Below are 20,877 nucleotides of genomic sequence, written 5' to 3'. Positions count from 1 at the left end.
CTAGTTTAGCTTTCGTGCAACATTTCATAACGTAAAGATGCGAAAAGACCAACATATGTATCAAATTGCACAAAAATGCGAAAAGTTCATCTATGGAGAGAGTTTAGGATTCCAAAGCTTCAAATTGGACCGTTGTACTCTATATAGGGTTCTCAGAAGTCTAAATTGGTAGTTTAAGTTTTGTAGAACGTTTGGAAACAAAAAGATGCCAATAAACCATGTTATGTTCCAATTTGCACAAAAACGTGAAAAGCTCGTCGATAGAGAGAGTTGAGCAATTCCACAGCATCAAAGTGGACTGTTGTACTCGATTTAGTGTTCTTAGAAGTCTAACTTGCTAGTTTAACTTCCGTAGAATGTTTGGAAACGAAAAGATGCGAATAGACTAAGTTACGTTTCATATTACACAAAAACATGAAAAGCTCGTCTATGCAGAGAGTTGAGCAATTCCAAAGTATCAAAGTGGACCCTTGTACTCTATTTAGTGTTCTTAGAAGTCTAACATGCTAGTTTAGCGGTTGTGCAATGTTTCGTAAGGCAAAGATGCAAAAAGACTAAGTTATGTATCAAATTTCACTAAAATGTGAAAAGCTCGTCTATGGAGAGGGTTGATCAATTCCAAAGCATCAAAGTGGACCGTTATACTCTATTTAGTGTTCTTAGAAGTCCAACGTGGTAGTTTGAGTTTTGTACAACGTTTTGAAACAAAAAGATGCCAATAGATCAAATTATGTTTCAAATTGCACAAAAACGTGAAAAGCTCATCTATGGAGAGAGTTGAGCAATTCCAACGAATCAAAGTGGACCATTAAACTCTATTTAGTTTTCTAAGAAGTCTAACATGTTAGTTTAACATTCGTGCAACGTTTTGTAAGGTAAAGATGCGAATACAACAAGTTATGTTTGAAATTGCACAAAAACGTGAATAGCTCGTCTATGGAAAGAGTTGAGAAATTCCAAAGAATCAGAGTGGACCAATGTACTTTATTTAGTGTTCTTTGAGGTCTAACATGCTATTTTAGCTTTCGTGTAACGTTTCGTTAGGTAAATATGCGAATAGACTATGTTTTGTTTGAAATCGCACAAAAACGTGAAAATCTCGTCTATGGAGAGAGTTGAGCAACTCCAAAGCATCAAAGTGGACCATCAAACTTTATTTATTGTTTGTAGAAGTCTAACTTACTAGTGTAAGCTTCGTAGAATGTTCGGAAACAAAAAGATGCCAATACACCAAGTTATGTTTGAAATTGCACAAAAACTTGTAAAGCTCGTCTATGGAGAGAGTTGAGCAATTCCAAAGCATCAAAGTGGACCGTTGTACTCTATTTAGTGTTATAAGAAGTTTAACATGCTAGTTTAGCTTTCGTGCAACGTTTCGTAAGGTAAAGATGCGAATACACGAAGTTATGTTTGAAATTACACAAAAACGTGAATAGCTACTCGATGGAGAAAGTTGAGCAATTCCAAAGCATCAAAGTGGACCATCATACTTTATTTATTGTTTTTAGAAGTCTAACTTACTAGTTTAAGCTTCGTAGAATGTTCGAAAATAAAAAGATGCCAATAGACCAAGTTATGTTTGAAATTGCACAAAAACATGAAAAGCTCGTCTATGGAGAGAGTTGAGCAATTCTAAAGCGTCAAAGTGGACGGTTGTACTCTATTTAGTATTCTTAGAAGTCTAACATGCTAGTTTAGCTTTCGTGCAACGATTCGTAAGGTATAGATGTGAATAGACCAAGTTATGTTTGAAATTACACAAAAACGTGAAAAGCTCATCTATGGAGAGAGTTGAGCAATTCCAAACCATGAAAGTGGACCGTTGTACTTTATTTAGTGTTCGTAGAAGCCGCACTTCCTAGTTTAAGCTGCTGACCAACACCAAAGTGTGTGTGTACTTACCCCAAGTGTAGGGTATCATCAAGTAATAAACCGGTGAGTCCGGTATCGATCCACGAGGAAGCAATGCAAATTTGAAGTGAATGATATGCAAATGAATAGCTAACACTAATAAACGCAATGAATATCAAATAAAAGCGAGTAAATGAAATGGGCCGAATGACTCGGTAGCATGAGCAATTTTGTAATCAAAGTAAGCACGAATTGGATTTAAAACAATTAATTAAAAACCTAGTCTCTAATCCATCCCGGTGGCTACTTGGTTCTCATACTCGAGGTATCATTGCAAACACACACAACCATACACAATGCATTGTGTGATACTATCAATCATGCATATGCAAAGAGAATTGGGATATAAGACTTCAATTCATACATGTAGGTCATCGGGTCTCTTAATCTACGATGAATGCAAAGGGATAAGCACCTAATATTATGGATTAATGTTCCCCCTTGGGGCTCGATTTGGCTAACACCCTAGTTTCACACTCAAAGATCAATTAACCATAACTCTCCCATGCACATTCCTAAATTAGCCCAAAACCCCATCATCAATACACATAATTAATAGCCATGCAATGGAAAACTCAATTAATTAAGGAAATCATGCAATGGATTTAACAATTCTCAATCAAACACATTAGATGCAATCCCTAGACTAGACAATCCAAGAATACAATCAAATATGTCATTCTTATGTATCCCATCACACAACTATCACGAAATTAAAAGAGAAAATATCGAAGCTACGATTCATTGAGCATACCTTGAGTAATCGAAACCTTGCACCCACCGTTCGGGACTAGAAACTAGAAAGGGAACTTAGCCACTCATTATAATGAATATAAACATCAATTTTATAGATGAAAATCAATGTTTACAAACAAAATCACAAGAACCAAGCAAAACCCTAGAGAGAGAAAGAGAGAGAAAAACTATGGAGGCTAGATGTTGGAGAATGAATGAATGAGAAAGAAAACCCAAATCTTAGGGGTTTCCCCTCTTTTTACAAGTATAATGACCTATTTACCCTTACAAAGCTTTCTCCCATTGGTTACATTTGAGAAATACCCAAAAACCCAGCTCAATTAATCATTCTCGGAATGTAGAAATCGGGCAACTGTCCGGACAGTTGAAATCTGTGTGGACGATTAAATCTTTTGGTTCCAACTGTCCAGACATATTATAGGGTGTTTGGACAGTTTGTGCAGATTTTCATTTTTTGCTGTAGCTTCATGATTCTTTGACCTTTTGCCCTTGGATTCAACTATCCGAACATCCAATGAAGGTGTCCGGACAATTCTTCATCTCTATGCACTTTTTTCCAGTCCCGAGAACTTTCAACTTTGTCGGTTTAATCATATTTTCTACAAAACCAAAGAGAAGCAACTATAAGAGTAAAATTAACTTATTTAAACACAAATACATTACTTAAGATACTAGAACCCCCTATTTAGATGGTATTAGGACCTCAAAATAGAGGTCCGATCATATCCCCCAACTTAGACGTTGCTAGTCCCTAGCAATGCAAACACTACCTAAAAATAAAAACCTAACTCACTGACGTAGGAATCACGGTTGCATTTAGCATATGCAACAAGCCTTTAAACCCCTAGGTCACCCTAGTGGACGAGTTGTAGTCTCGTGAGGGCTTATCAGAGCGATACCCACAAACACTTGCCAAGGGATCCACCATTACTTTGAAAGCACCGTAAATGATTCTTAAGTACTCACATGCAAGAAATAGAGCTAATCTTCCAATTCCCCCGCTTAGTCAAAAACATGTAAAATCTTTGGAAAATCAATCTCAATCCCCTTAAAAATGACCAAGAACATTTTATACTATGAAAAATATATGTGCAATCAAGCAAGACAACTCAACACATTCACACAAGTAAAACCTTGTTATGGACCCTTTTGGTGTTCATAAATCCCCAATCCCAAATGTACACAAAAACATGAAAGCATTGTGCTAAGTGAATGACTTACACAATTGAATTAAATGTATGTGCTTATAAAAGATAATTTGGATGGGCATAGCTTTGAGAAAGAAATCACCTACAAGAGCAATTAATGCATCCACCAACTCACTTGCTTACCTTGGATCAAATTCATCAAAAGGTTAAATGGGTTGTAATGTGGCCATGGGACAAGGTAGGAAGAATTTGGATCTAGATAACAAGTTTCAAGGTTAAGTTCAACATGTGAGCTAAGTTCTCATTTTTGTCACCCCTTCCATTGCACCACAATTTCAAAGACTTCTCCTTCTTTACACACAAAGGATTCTTTATTGCATACATCTCTTTTTGATGTTTTTCTTCTCTTTTCTATACTTTTTTTTTCTTTTCTTCTTTCTTTTTCTCTTTTTTTTTTCTTTCTCTTCTCTTCACGAAAATGAAAAACATTTATACAACAATCCTCAATTTTTTTCAACATAAGAAAGGGTAATATCACTACCAACTTATCTTTTTCAAGCTCCTACTCAACCTTGCAACCAAAGGTGGGAAGTATTTAAGGAAGTGGTTCACACAAGGCTTGTAAGTGAACTAAAAAGGCTTAAAGAAACTTAGGCTTATAATCACTCACAAATGAATAGGCTAGGCTCAAATCTCTCAACCTAATGAATCATTCAATCCTAAGTTCACAGGCAAGTGGCAAAATACAAAAATCACACTTCTCAGTAATCAAATGTAAGGGATGCAAAGCTATTGAAGAACACGCGCATAAGATGTCAAATGAATATCAATGAAAAGCATCACCCGAAACCCAATGTGTATCAATGAAGAATGGCTCAAAAGAATGAGAAGGGATAAAAGGTAGTTTTTCAGGCAAAAGAATCCAAAAACGCAGTCATACAAATGCTTCAATGCCAAGATGTCTGCTTAACTACACAATTTTTCTATCAAACTAGGTCTCAATCATCCCAAGAAAGATTGATTATAATTATCCCACTCAATTGCATATATCAACTTCACAAAAGAAATCAATAAACCTACTCTACAATTGCACGTTTGAACAAGAATAATAAATTAACGTTCAAATTGGTAATGAATCCCAAAAGCGTCTACCGTTCCCCTCCTAAAGTCCATCTAGCATGTATGAACAACAAAGCACAACACAATAGGATAGAGGGTAGGAAATCATACCATACTCTTCAAAAGTGGTCGGAATCATGAGAAACGAAGCATATCCTGAAAAAGTTAATACCAACCACACTATCCAAGCATGACACAACAAGAATTTTTTTCAAAATTGTCAAATTTTTGATATTCACAAAAGCACACCAAAATAAAGCAAGTTTCACAATGAATTCACAATTCCCTCACCCCTCAACTTAAATGAGACATTGTCCCCAATGTCAAGAATGGAAAACAAGGCAAGAACAAATTATGAAATGCATTGTGAACATACAAAAACACACCAAAATTAAGGGTAAGAAAATCACAATATAACACACAATCATTTCACAATTCTCACCCCCCAACTTGAATAAGTGCATAAGGAGCGAAAATTAGGAAATGGATTGTGAGCATACAAAACACACACAAAAATTGAAATCAAATCAAAACTAATCACAACCATACTATGGTACAAGGGTGAAATCTCCCACAAACTAGGTGGGCGTGGGATCCTTTAGATCCCGGGGTACAACCAAAGCATCAAAGTTCTCCATGAATGGTATCAAGCATTGGTCATTCACCTTAAACACTTTCCCTCCACTAGTGTCCTCAAAATCACTACTTCCATGTTGAGAAACATGGCGAACATCTAAAGGTCCATTCTCCTTGGTTCTCAAATCTCCGGGAAAAAATTGTACCCGAGATTTGGGCCGCCACACTTTCCGAACTTTTCCATTAACTTTTTGCACAAAGTAACGTTTAGGAGATTTTGTCACTCCACTTACTAAAGGTTTTCTTTCCGGTCTTGGTGGATGCAATGGGGATGATTCAACTCTAAGTGTAGGAGGCTCTAATTCCTCAATGTCATCTTTCTCACACAAAGGTTGACTAACTTTCGCACCCAATGCTAGCACACCTTCAACCGAATCCTTTGCAAGGGTTAACTCCAAATTATCCTCAACATGGGCATGGAGAAAATCTACATCCTTTATATCCTCACACTCACCCATAAGCTTAGTCACACTAAAGATATTCATCTCCATGGTCATATTCCCAAAAGAAAGTTGTAGCACCCCACTCCTACAATTGATTAAGACATTGGAAGTTGCTAGGAATGGGCGACCTAAAATGACCAGAATGGAAGTGCTAAAGCTAGTGGGAGGTTGAGTATCTAACACAATGAAATCCACGGGATAGTAAAAATTGTCCACTTGAACTAACACATCTTCAACAATACCCTTAGGAACCCGAACGGATCTATCGGCTAATTGCAAGATGATCCTAGTAGGTTTCAATTCACCTAACCCCAATTTTTGATAGATTGTGTACGGAAGGAGATTCACACTTGCTCCCAAGTCTAACAATGCTTGCTCCACCCTATGGTTCCCTATGACACATGAGATAGTAGGGCAACCGGGGTCTTTGTACTTAGGGAGGGTGTTGGTTTGAATAATGGAGCTTGCTTGCTCCGCTAGGAAAGCTTTCTCCTTAACATTTAATTTCCTCTTCACCGTACACAAATCCTTAAGAAACTTGGCATAAGAGGGTATTTGCTTAATGGCATCTAAGAGAGGTATATTGATCTTAACTTGTCTAAATAGCTCAAACATCTCCTTATGCAATGCCTCATTGGTGTTATTTCTTAGCCTTTGGGGAAAGGGTATCTTGGGGATGTACTCACTCTCCTTGGTAGGCTCTACTTTATCCTCGCGGTCTCTTTGTTGCTTAACTGTTTTTTCACCAAGCAAAATTTTCTCATTTTCACTATTCTCTTCCTCTTTCTCTTTCACACCATCACCAAAATCTTGCACCACATCATTTTCATCACTATTCTCAAAGGGTATAGGTCTATCCACAACTCTTCCACTCCTTAAAGTAAGAATGGATTGCACTTGCTCATTTCCACAAACCTCCCTACTCCCACTAGGTGAATTTATCAAATTAGTTTGCTTTGAAGGATTGGGGTAAGGTTGAGCCGGAAATTTCCCCTTTTCATAGGTGGTGAGAGCTTGGGTAACCTTAGTGATTTGACTCTTAATATCCTCAATGACCCTATTGGTTTGTTCTTGAAATTTGTTGGCCTTTTGATTCTCCCCTATTTGAGCTTGCATGAAAATGTCAAGAGTGTCTTCAAGAGACCTCTTAGGAGGTGGAATATAAGGTTGTTGAGTTGGTTGTGCAACACTTGGAGGAGGCAATTGTTGTTGGGGTAGATTGGGGAGTGATTGGGATTGAACATTCCCATCATTCCTCCACCCAAAGTTTGGGTGATTCTTCCAAGGGTAATTCTCATTGTAAGAATTGTTGTCTTGGTTATTGGTAGGGTAGGGCTTCCTAAAGTTTTGAGAATTGTTCCCATTGTAACCTTCCCCAAATAGGACTTCTTTACAAGCCGATAAAGCATTACACTCATCCATCCTATGATCCCTACTTTCACACAAAATACAAGCAACTTGTTCATCAACACCAACCACATTTATAGGGGCCTTTAGTGACTATAGGGACTCCAATTTCTTGGATAACAAAGCAAGTTTAGCATGCACATCATCATTTTCATTCAACACAAACTTGCTACTAGAGTTTGGCACAACATCATGTCGGGTTAGTGGAGGAGCTTCCCAAGATCGGGATTCCTCCGCCAACCCATCAAAGAAAGTGAATGCTTCATTGGCATCCCTATTCAAAAAGTCACCTTGAGTCATAGTGGAAACCAATTTCTTCAAAGATGGAGTCAAAGATTTGCGGAAAAAATTCACAATTTGAAATTTTTGAAATCCATGGTGAGGGCACATAAACAACAAATCCTTAAACCTCTCCCAAGCTTGGAAAAAGGTTTCATGCTCTTTGCAATGAAAATTCATGATTTGTGTTTGCTAAGAAATGGTAGGGTGGGAAGGAAAATATTTGTTGAGAAATTCTTCTTGCATTGCCGCCCAAGTCGTAATGGATTGGGGGCGCAAGTTCTCAAACCATTGTTTTGCATGATCCTTCAAAGAGAATGGAAAAAGTTTGAGTCTCAAAATTTCTTGTGAGCATGTGACATCACCAAAAGTAGTACACACCGATTCAAGATCACGCACATGTGAATATGGTCGTTCCGATTCCATTCCATGGAATTTGGGAATCATTTGGAACATGGATGGTTTAAGGCTCACATTTTGTTGGTTCGGTGGCATGATGATGCAAGAAGGTTGGGTTTGCCTTGCGGGATGTGTAAGCTCCCTCAAAGTGCGATGCTCTTGGGCTTGGGCATGAATGTACTCCATAGGAGGAGGTGCATGAAAGTTTTGCCCAAGGTGAGCATATTGTGGCACTTGTGGCATTGGATAATACATGGGATGCACATAATTGTATGGGGGAGGCATATGGTATGCGGGAGGCATATTGGGAGGTGGGTAGACATTTTGTGGGGCAAATTGTGCCGCATTGTCTTGTTGAACTGGTTGAGGTGCATTTTGCAAAGCATGCTCAACTGGAACATTTTACAAATTTTGGGCATGTGGTGCATTTTGGGCATCTTGCCCTAGCACCGGATTCATCAATTCATCAATGTTCACATGTTGCAAAAGACGACGCAATGCATCAAGATTCATATCACCCCCACGGACACTCCCCGCATCACTCGCATTTATATCACCACCTCTCCCATCTCTATTAGATCCACGCCCACTAACATTATCTCTAGGTTGAGACATGATGGCAAAGAACAACAGTAAGTAGCACAAAAGATGGCAACCAACCAAGTCAGTAACACAAGATTTTTCAATCAACGAACAACCAAGAACAATATCAAGCATGAACAAGAGCAAAGATCGGAATAGAACGATAATCAACCTCAGGAACAATTACACACCAAGATGTAGCAAGTAGTGATAGAAAGAAAAATGCGCAAAGCTCTCTCAAACAACGTATCACTACCAAGCAGCAAACAAGGTGGCATCTATCGCCCACAGGAATCTAATTTAGCCCCATCCGCCAAGTTCTCCTCACGATTTTTTTTCTCTCTTTTCAGCAACTACACTAAATCAACGACACTAGAAAGCAACTAAAAGGGAGGAACGAAGTTACCCTTGAAGCGTGACCGTGCTCCTTCCTTATTTGATGGCGTTTAATAGCATAAAGCTAGCATCTACAAGCCACCCAGCTCCGTCTTTGACACTCGCTACCCCGACAACGGCGCCAAAAACTTGACCGACACCAAAGTGTGTGTGTACTTACCCCAAGTGTAGGGTATCGTCAAGTAATAAACCGGTGAGTCCGGTATCGATCCACGAGGAATCAATGCAAATTTGAAGTGAATGATATGCAAATGAATAGCTAATACTAATAAACGCAATGAATATCAAATAAAAGCGAGTAAATGAAATGGGCCGAATGACTCGGTAGCATGAGCAATTTTGTAATCAAAGTAAGCACGAATTGGATTTAAAACAATTAATTAAAAACCTAGTCTCTAATCCGTCCCAGTGGCTACTTGGTTCTCATACTCAAGGTATCATTGCAAACACACACAACCATACACAATGCATTGTGTGATACTATCAATCATGCATATGCAAAGAGAATTGGGATATAAGACTTCAATTCATACATGTAGGCCATCGGGTCTCTTAATCTACGATGAATGCAAAGGGATAAGCACCTAATATTATGGATTAATGTTCCCCCTTGGGGCTCGGTTTGGCTAACACCCTAGTTTCACACTCAAAGATCAATTAACCATAACTCTCCCATGCACATTCCTAAATTAGCCCAAAACCCCATCATCAATACACATAATTAATAGCTATGCAATGGAAAACTCAATTAATTAAGGAAATCATGCAATGGATTTAACAATTCTCAATCAAACACATTAGATGCAATCCCTAGACTAGACAATCCAAGAATACAATCAAATATGTCATTCTTATGTATCCCATCACACAACTATCACGGAATTAAAAGAGAAAAAATCGAAGCTACGATTCATTGAGCATACCTTGAGTAATCGAAACCTTGCACCCACCGTTCGGGACTAGAAACTAGAAAGGGAACTTAGCCACTCATTATAATGAATATAAACATCAATTTTATAGATGAAAATCAATGTTTACAAACAAAATCACAAGAACCAAGCAAAACCCTAGAGAGAGAAAGAGAGAGAAAAACTATGGAGGCTAGATGTTGGAGAATGAATGAATGAGAAAGAAAACCCAAATCTTAGGGGTTTCCCCTCTTTTTACAAGTATAATGACCTATTTACCCTTACAAAGCTTTCTCCCATTGGTTACATTTGAGAAATACCCAAAAACCCAGCTCAATTAATCATTCTCGGAATGTAGAAATCGGGCAACTGTCCGGACAGTTGAAATCTGTGTGGACGATTAAATCTTTTGGTTCCAACTGTCCAGACATATTATAGGGTGTTTGGACAGTTTGTGCAGATTTTCATTTTTTGCTGTAGCTTCATGATTCTTTGACCTTTTGCCCTTGGATTCAACTATCCGAACATCCAATGAAGGTGTCCGGAAAATTCTTCATCTCTATGCACTTTTTTCCAGTCCCGAGAACTTCCAACTTTGTCGGTTTAATCATATTTTCTACAAAACCAAAGAGAAGCAACTATAAGAGTAAAATTAACTTATTTAAACACAAATACATTACTTAAGATACTAGAACCCCCTATTTAGATGGTATTAAGACCTCAAAATAGAGGTCTGATCAGCTGCGTACAACGTTTGGAAACAAAAAGATGGCAATTGACTAAGTTATGTTTCAATTTGAACAAAAACGTGAAAAGCTCGTCTATAGAGAGAGTTGAGCAATTCCAAAGCATCAAAGTTGACTGTTGTACTCGATTTAGTGTTCTTAGAAGTCTAACTTGCTAGTTTAACTTTCGTAGAAAGTTTGGAAACAAAAAGATGCTAATAGACCAAGTTACGTTTCAAATTGCACAAAAACGTTGTAGTAACCGATTTTCGTCCGGCCAAAAATACAAAACTATAAAAAAAAATATAAATATAAATATAAAAACAAAAAAACAAAAAAGATAAAGTGGTGGAAAAGTAAAAAAAAAAGGGGAGGAGAAAAAGGGGAAGGAAATTGGTGGAAAAGGAGAAGAAAGGAGAGAAAAGGTAGGGGAGAAAGAGAGAAAAAGTAGGGGGAAATTGGGTAAATAAAAAAGAAAAAAAAAGAAGAAAAGAAAAAAGGGAGAAAGGAGGTGAAGAGAAGAAGGGGAAAAGAGAGAAGGAGGAAAGAAGAGAGAAAAGAAAACCGGGAGGCCAAGAGAGAAAGAAAATACACGAAAGAGATTTTTCGCTGCAATAACCAGAGGAAAGCGAAAGCGGGAGAGGTAAATATCATAACAAATTTTTATCACTCTCTGTCTCTTTGTCTTGGTGATAATCTGGTTTTGGTTGCTTTGGGTTTTGTTCTCTGAATGCCATGATTTCCTCTCGGTAGTAGCTCTGAATCCTTCGATACCTGCAGTAGCATACATCTTTGGTTAATGTTCATTTGTAATACTTTGCTTGGATGCTTGGGATCTTGATGTTTGATATACAGTGGCTATTCCATTTCTGGCAGGGATAAATATGTGTATATATATATATGAGTTTATAGATATATGTATGTGTGTATATATATAGGGTGTGTATGTATATATATATGGGTTTGTTTGTGTCCATATGTTTATATATATATATATTGCTTTTCTGGTTGGGGAGTGTCTGTCCTTTTCACTTCTTTTTACTATTTTCGTTTACATTTTTTCTAACATTTCTAGTACCAACTAATTCATTCGGGTGAGACATCTCATGATGTCATGATGCACCCATTCCTATATATATATATATGGTGTGTGTATATTATAGACCGTGTGTGCATATTGATTTGCTTGTGTGTAAATGAATGTATGTATACCTACGGTTTGTATGAGTGTATATAACATGGTTAGGGGTGCACACATGTTCATGTTATTTGTATGCATGGTTTGACCGTGTATGACATTATGTAAAATATGTTTGTGTATATGTATACTTGATGCTAATTGGATCCCTTGATATTATGTTTGGATACCCCTTTGCCCTATTTTTTGTGTTTGCTTGTTGGGGCTTGGATCGGGCTTGTGATCGCTTGGGCCGGAGGGCAACTTAGAGGATTTGGGCCGGATTTGAGCAATGGGTCCCGTGGGCAACATCCCAATTGTTGTATAATATTTTACATTTGTCTTGTGTACATAATTGTAAAGAGTAATCCTTGTAATAGGATAGAAAAATAGTGGATGTAAAATAGAAAATGCATACATGATATTCTAGAATTCTAGAAGCATATAGAAACTAGGGATTGATTATGTGAATGATGATTGCATTAGAATGCATGCTTAGGACTTTGATTTTTTATACAATGTCATGATGCCTTAGATGCATGTTAGGATTGTTTGAATGCCATGAAAATAAATGCAACGCGTTAGTCATTGGGTTAATCCAAGCCGTCTCACATTAATAAAACACATCAAGATTAAATTATGGAATCCTTATGTTTTGTTTAAATACCAAAGAGCCTTCAAGATATTGGGGTTCCATTGGCATTCATTGAAAACATTTGGATTTCGTGGATCCGGAAAGCAAATGTGTTTTTAGGGATTAGGAGAATTTATTTACGGACTCAACGGTGGGTTTAAAGATATTTGTCCCATTCAATGAGCCATAAATAGATTCTTTCTTTTCTCATGAAGAACATAATTGTGAGTAAGACTTCAATTAAATATTTCTTGATTGTGGGCCCTTTTGGTACATCAACCAAGTCCTCAAAAAATCCTTCTTCAAAAATATCCAAACCCACTCCAAGTGGTGCTTTATCCAATCTTTGGCCAAGCCGGGAATGGCCCCAATGATCCCGTGCAACCCCTTTTTTTCAAATATCCAAACCCACTCCAAGTGGTGTTTTCTCCAATCCTTGGCCAAGCCGGGAATGGCCCCAATGATCCCGTGCACCTTGTTGTCCAAACCACTCCAAGTGGTTTTTTTTTTCATTACCTTCCAATAAGACCCATCAAAATGGGATTTTCAAAAACAAATCAAAGCCAAATGGGAAAACATTCAAAGGTAACCGTTTTCGGGAGTTGTGGGGTGCCTAACACCTTCCCCATGCTCAATAGACCCCCTTGCCCATTTTTCTCGTAGACCAGAACGGATGTCCAATTGCATCCTAAAAATCAATTGGTGGCGACTTCATTGTTTTTCAAGCCGGTTGCTTCAGCTGGCGACTTCACTGGGGAATGCTTGTTGTACCAAAGGGGTCGGGCCTTGTTGTCTTGGTGTTTTCCTATTTGGTTGATTTGTTTATTTTTGTTGTACATGTTTTTTTTTACATTTTGAGGAATCTAATGTGTTTGTTCATGATTGTAGATAAAATAACAGGTTTTTTTTGTGTTTCATAAAATTGAGTGTTTGTTGAGGATATGGTATGATTCTCCCGCACACACATCACTATTCACATGCACACAAATGGCCCATAAAAACCGGGTCCTACTAGTGATTAGTGAGGGTTGATCTTTGCTTTTGATGGATTTTGTCCTCACGTAAGCAAGGAAAGACATCCTCCTGGATTGACGTCCCTTCAAGATATTGGGGGATGGGTTCCACTTCCAGATATGGGGTGTGAACTAACCTGATCCAGTGGCCTCTCGCGTAGCCGCGTTATAGTTAGAAATGCCACCCATATGCACATTACATAACCCTAGATCAGGTTCGAGACCTTCAGAAATTGGTAGGAACCTGATTTTGTTAGGAACAATGGGGGATTCTCCTATCCTTAACTCCATTTATTTCCTGTACATTTAAATACCATGTACCTTTATTCCTCATTTACATGTTTATATGTATTTGATACATACCTGTATGTATATATTCATCAAACCATACATGTACATGTCTTATACACTTGCCATGAATATGTTAGCCTAGGTTATGATACTTGCCATACGTGTCCATATATGCTTGCATGTTTGTTAATCACTCATACATGTTCATACATATCTTATATTCATCCTTTTCATGCCCCCATGCATTCACTAGGCACATTCTTTGCAATTGGACAAGAGGATGTTTGCGGAAGCAGTGATAGGAACCAGTGACATAAGACGAGACAACCCGTGGGAAACTAGAGATGTGTTGGAGAAATTGCGGGCAGAACTCGGAGATAGTTTAAAAAACGATTTACCATTGGGAATTGTTCGGAAGACACAGTTTCAAGAACAAGCACCACCGGGGTTAGCACAGTTTTGGGAGGCACAAAGTAATGAAGCACGCAATAATTTTGGGAAAATTTACGGACGTATTGGGCATCTATTAACTGTCAAAACACCGGTAACTCTTCTTCAGGCTGCTATGCATTTCTGGGACCCTGCATATCGCTGCTTTACTTTCAATACAACAGATTTGTCTCCTTTATTAGAAGAATATGGTCAGTTGTTGGGATATGATCCACATGTGAACAAGGTTTATAATCCGGAGGAAGTTACTGATGGAAGGAAGATTGTTCACCGTCTTTTACAGATAGAGCATACCAGGACTCCTGGAAAGGATAAAGGTAATATTTGGGTGTTTCCAATTGACAGGCTTATGGGTTTCGCTCAAGGGAGGTTTGCAACTCCAGAAGGGCAGATGGCTTTTGCCCTTGCAGTGTATGGAGCAGTGTTATTTCCTTGTGCAGGAGGATATGTAGAAAAGAACGTGATTAAATTGGTTCACCTTGTCAAGTATGGTACCAATCCAATACCTGCAATGTTATGCGAGACAATCCGGTCCCTTAATCATTGTCGCATTCAAGGAGAAGGCAGCTTTCGGGGGTGTTCGCAATTATTAGGACTCTGGTTGGTGAGTCACTTAAAATACCCAAAAAGAATTGGAGCTCCGATGATTGTATTTGAAGATCATACCCGGATGCTTAGAGATCCCATTCAGAATTTCAAGATGGCCGAGATGCAATCTAATGTACCAGCTGTTGACGTGTGGAGACAATTCCTAGAGGAGTTAGAACAGAAGGAGACATTTGATCGAGCAACATGGTACAAGCCCAAAGGTTTGCTTTACAGATGTGGTAATTACAACTGGGTGCCTTTGGTGGGACCATGGGGAGGCACCAGTCAAGCACCTGCAATGTTCTTGCGTCAAGAGGCTGGCAATTTATGTACGCCAATTACACATGGCTTGTGGGAGTTTGAATTCGCGCATGGGGATGAGAAGGCGAAACGTATGTCTTACCAAGTGTTAGAAGCATGGAAAAGGACCCACATAATGGAGCGCGGAAGGCTTACTGCAGACCCGGAAGGGAAATATCGATATGTGCAATGGCTCCGAGGAAGGAAGAAGACTATCACCCAGTGTCATAGCTTTGTTAGCATGAAAAAGAAAGAGACGATACCTGGTGGAAATGAAAATTCAGGTCTGGAAATACCATCAAATGAGCTTGATGAAGGAGTAGACACCTTGATTGCCGAAGAGGTAGAAATAGCTCAGAATTCCTGGAGAGAAAAGTATAACAGATATAAGAACAAATGCAAAAAACTGAAAAAGAAGGTCCAGGGGGAGAGGGAAGCCCGAGAAGTGGAAAAAGGACAGTTTGATACACTGAAGGAAAAGATCTCGAAGCTACAGAAGAAAATGAAGAAAAGAAAAGAGAAAGATGCAGCAAAACATTGTAGGACACAAGCAGAACTTCAAGAAATGCAGGAGCATATTCAGAGGCTAAATGAAGAACTGGCATCTCGAAAGGAGGACGCTTATCAAATGTATGTAGACAGAGAAGAGCAAAGAAGAATAGAAGCTGAGAAGAATAGATTGATAGATCAGATGAATGAGATGCTTGAAGAGAACCAGCAACAGATGGAAGGGATTACAACTTTAAGGGAACAGAATGATTATTTTCATTCAATGCTGGAGGAGGTCCAACAGGAGCAGACAAGTACCAAATTCAAAGTAAGGTTGATGATGAGTCGCTTGATGACCCTATCAGAATGGGCTGAGGTTTATGAACGACGTCTGCAGAAGTTGAGTTCCAATCCTATTTTGGAAATGCCAGAGTTGACACAGATATGGGCATTTTTGAAAAATTTGAAAAGTGACTTACAGGAGCTTCAGAGGAGGTTGAATGCAATCCAAGCAGGAGGTGCTGTTATGGTTGAAATTCCGGTTGTTCAAGTGGACTGAATCTGATGTTTCTTCTTGTATGCTTTGAATGAATGAAATGAATAAAAGAAGACAATCTTGTTCTCTTGTCCAATTACAAAGAAATCTAGGAAGCACATAAACTCACAATCATGCATATGCATAGTTAACAGATCTGATTAACTAATAAATGTTTCTTTCATCATGAAGGTGGCACATAAAAAAGAAAAAGCACCAATTCATTCATATCACCGTCATCCTTATCGCACCAGATTACAGTTGCGAATTGCTAGAACAATGGAGAACGAACAGCAGAAAGAGCTGATCCAGAAGCAGAGCCAGGAAATTACAGATCTGAAAGAACAAATGGCTATGTTGATTACTCAGATGTCGCAGCTTATGAAAGGAAAAGCAGTTGCAGAAAGTTCAGCACAGAAAGGAGAGCCCATGCTTCAGCTTTATGACAACGCGGTAAAGAACTTCTCAGGAAGTGCGCCGGTAGTTGGGCCAGCCCGGGATGGTGGATTTCCATCACTGGATTGCCAGCAGAAAACATATGTCATGCCCGTAGAGGCTAAAGGGGAGCAAGGAAGAGGTCTTACTATGGAGCAATACAAAAAGATGGAAAAATGGATGAATTCAATGGAAGGATTTGGGCCTGTTGGCGCTTTAAGTCCCTATAAGTTATGTTTGGTGAAGGATTTGATCATTCCTCCTGATTTCAAGCTTCCGGCTTTTACTCTCTTTGATGGTACTGGAATCCCTCTAGATCATCTGACCATGTATTTTCGGAGGATGCAGCCATATGTTCATGATGAAAAGATATTGATTCACTTTTTCCAGGAAAGTTTGACGGGGAGTGCAACTCGGTGGTTTACAAGCTTAGATCCGTCTTCTGTTGAGACTTGGGAGGATCTGGCTAACTTATTCCTTAAGAAGTATGAGCATAACATGGAGAAGGTCCCTACCATCTATGATCTTCAGGGTACTGTCATGAAGGAAGGAGAAAGTTTTTGGGATTGGGCCCATAGATGGAGAGACTTAGCATCCCAGATGCACCCTCCATTGGCGGAACAAGATCTGGTTAATGCATTCATTGACGCACTTCGAGAGCCTTATACTTCAAAAATTGCTGGAGGGGGGCATGCAGGTTTAGGAGAAATGATCCGAGCAGGGGAACGTATTGAGAGATGCATGCAAAGAGGAAATATTAGCATTAGCGTCCCGATGCTTGAGAAGCCAGAGTATCAGAAGGGAGGGAAGATGAAGAAGAAGGAAAATGAGGTGCATACCGTTAATTATAGCAGCAATCCCACTTATGGGTCTCCCACTTCTGATTACAGGCCGCGAAGCAATGCTCCTAGGCTGTCGAGTCCATATAGCCACTACCCAAACTCAAATTCCTACCTGCCACCTCAGTATTCTTATCGACCACCACAACAGACTTACCAACCACCACAACAGACTTACCAATCACCTCAACAAGCTTACCGGCCACCTCACCAAAATTACCAACCACCTCAGCAAGCGTACCAACCACCCCGCCAAAATTACCGAAACTTTGAAAATAATCCCAAGCCCCAAAGGCAGATAGAGCAGTTCGCTTCGATACCGATGACTTATGCCCAATGTTATGACAAGTTATTGTCAAATGCAGCTATTGCACCTATCCCGGGAGGGAAACCCCAGAATCCACCTTACCCCCCTTGGTATAACCCTGAGGTGACATGTGCCTATCACGGAGAGTCGCCTGGACATTCAATTGAAAATTGTCTGGCCTTCAAGAGGATCGTGCAAAATATGGTCAATTCTGGATGGTTGAATTTTGATGGGATCAGGAAGCCCGATGTAACCACTAATCCTCTGCCAGACCATGGCAATGGAGGTACCAATGCTGTTGAGAATTCGGATGACTTTAGGAGGAAAATTGCGGAGGTAACTATGTCTCTGAGTTTGGTGCTGGGTGCTTTGGAAAATGAAGGACTTATTAAAAGAGAGGAGTTGGACTTGACGTTGAGATACGATGGTTATGATGAGTTGAAGACTTGTGAATTTCACAAAGGAGTTGAGGGACATTCTCTGGAGAATTGTTTTCAATTTCAAGCAAAGGTGCAGGATTTGATTGATAGCAAGAAAGTAGTATTTGGTGTGAAGTCAGGGTGCCTGAATGCAGTCAATGTTATTGGGGATGAATTCTATAAAGGACCAAGGCCTGGTGGGAGGACGAAGCCAATTGTTTTGCAGTACTTTTTAGAAGATCAACCGTTTGTCAAAGGTCCACATCCTTCAAAGCCTTCTTACGTAAGTGATAAGGCTGTTCCGTGGGTATACGAGAAAAATGATCTTGAGGTTGCTGTGGATAATATCTCAGGGGTGAGTAGGATAACCCGAACTGGACGGGTTTATTCTCGAGAGGAGTCAGGTGACCCAATGTCAGGAGCGGAAGCTGAAAGGAAAAGGAAGGGCAAGGACGTTGTAGGAGCGGAAGAGAATTTGAAAGATTTGAAGAAAGATCATATTGTATGTGAGGAAATTAAGAAAGCAGTGACTGATGTAGAAATTCAGGAGTTTCTGAAGATTGTCCGTCAAAGCGAGTATATGATTGTAGACCAGTTGAAAAAGACCCCGGCAAAGATTTCCATCTTAGAATTAATCATGAGTTCGGAGCCACACCGTAAAGTGTTGTTGAGAATGTTGAATCAGGCCTATGTGCCAGAAAAGATACCAACAGAATCTTTTGACGGGATCATCGGAAATGTGCTCGCAACTCACTTATTATCATTTACTGAAGAGGAGATTCCAGATGAGGGGATGGGCCATAACAAAGCGTTGCACATTTCGGCCATGTGTAGGGGTTTTGAAGTGGCAAGTATTTTGATCGACAATGGATCGTCGTTGAATATCCTACCAAAGGAGACTTTTGATAGGCTGCCAATTGACAGATCATATTTGAAGCAAGTACTAGTGGTGGCTAAAGCCTTTGATGGAACCAAGAAGGAGATAATGGGGGAGATCGAGGTCCCTTTGGAGATCGTAAATGTTACATTCAATGTCCCCTTTATGGTGATGGATATATCGCCGACTTACAGTTGCCTATTAGGTAGGCCGTGGATCCATACTGCTGGTGCTGTACCATCGTCTTTACATCAGAATCTCAAATTTGCTCACGGAGGAAGAGTCTACATTGTTAAAGGCCAGTCGGAATGGATGGTGGCTAGCGTTTCAAACTCACTCCATATCGATGCGCCCCTGCAGGGGATTGAAAGCTCCTTCCAGTCCCTTGAAATTGCTACTGCCAGTTTTGTGAAGGAGGAGCAGCTTCTGATGCAGCCCCGTTTATCAAAAGTGGCTAAGTTTATTGGAAGAATTATGTTGAAGATGGGATTCCGACCAGGAGGAGGTTTAGGTAAAGAGGAGCAGGGGATAAAGAAGCCAATAGCTGTATTGAAACAGGCTGAGCGCTGGGGGCTTGGGTATAAGCCCAGTAGAACTGATAAGGTCCAGGCCCAAGCTGAGAAACAGGCAAGGCGAATCGCTCGTTTTGAGGGTCGAGAGCTGAATATTCTGAAAAGGTCAATTCCTTGGTTGTATGACAGTTTCGTGTTTGGAGATTTCTTGGAAAAGGTCAATCCGCTCAATGCAGGGGCAATTCTAGGAAAATTGACCCTTAATTTTCCCATTGATCAAGTTGAAAGGAGTCTAGCTGGGGCGAATTTTGAAGAGCTGTGTGAGCAGTTGGAAGATTTTCATGTTGCTGCTATAGAGGAAGATCCGAACTTTGCTGCTGAGCCTTATTTTGTCATTCCTCGGCCTCCAGGTTTTGGGCTCAACAACTGGACCAGTTTTGAACTGCCAGTCTCGATCAACAGCCTTCAAGAGTAATCTCCATATGCACTATGATCTGTGGTCTAGCTCACGGCCACTGATTGGGTTTTTGTAATGAGCATGTCTTTACTTTATCTTTTGATGAATTCGCATAGTATGGCCTTCGCATATTCTCATGTTTCGGATGATTCTGCTATGCTTATCATAAATAAAAATCTTTGTTCAGAATTCTCACATCTGTTCACCTTATTTCATACATCACTTCTAAAAATTCAAATCTCACACATTCCCTTTCAACAGGACTGAAATTGATGATAATAAAAAAGATGAACCGAATGAACCAGATTTTGGGGCACCCATTAACAATGTTGAATCTGATTCCGACACTGAGGATGAATTTGAGATATCGCCAGAAATGTTAAGGCAAGTTAACCAAGAGGAGAAGATAGTTCAGCCGCATAAAGAAATAACTGAGGTTGTTAACTTGGGAACTGAAGATCAGAAAAAGGTGGTTAGGATTGGTGCAGCTTTTGAAGGAGGAGATAGAAAAAGATTGATAGGTTTGCTACATGAATATCAGGACGTTTTTGCATGGTCATATCAAGATATGCCAGGACTTGATACAAACATAGTGGTCCATAAATTGCCATTGAAACCAGATTGTCTGCCAGTGAAGCAAAAGTTGAGAAGATTGAAGCCGGAGATGCTTTTGAAGATTAGAGATGAAGTAAAAAAGCAATTTGATGCAGGATTCCTTGCTGTAGCAAAATACCCTGATTGGGTTGCAAATATCGTACCAGTCCCAAAGAAAGACGGTAAGGTTCGGATGTGCGTGGATTACAGGGATCTTAATCGGGCGAGCCCGAAAGATGACTTTCCTTTAC

The 20,877-nt window shown here is 39.5% G+C and overlaps 1 pseudogene; it reads left to right on the top strand.

Moving 5' to 3' along the window:
- Nucleotides 1-7,790: 7,790 nt before the first annotated feature.
- LOC120009985 lies at nucleotides 7,791-7,890 on the top strand (annotated as a pseudogene).
- The last annotated feature ends 12,987 nt before the right edge of the window (nucleotides 7,891-20,877 follow it).

Source organism: Tripterygium wilfordii, chromosome 11 (assembly GCF_013401445.1).
Source record: "Tripterygium wilfordii isolate XIE 37 chromosome 11, ASM1340144v1, whole genome shotgun sequence".
In the NCBI taxonomy this organism is placed as follows: Eukaryota; Viridiplantae; Streptophyta; class Magnoliopsida; order Celastrales; family Celastraceae; genus Tripterygium; species Tripterygium wilfordii.
The sequence above is the reverse complement of the archived record's forward strand: the minus strand, read 5'-3'. Positions and strand labels throughout refer to the sequence as shown.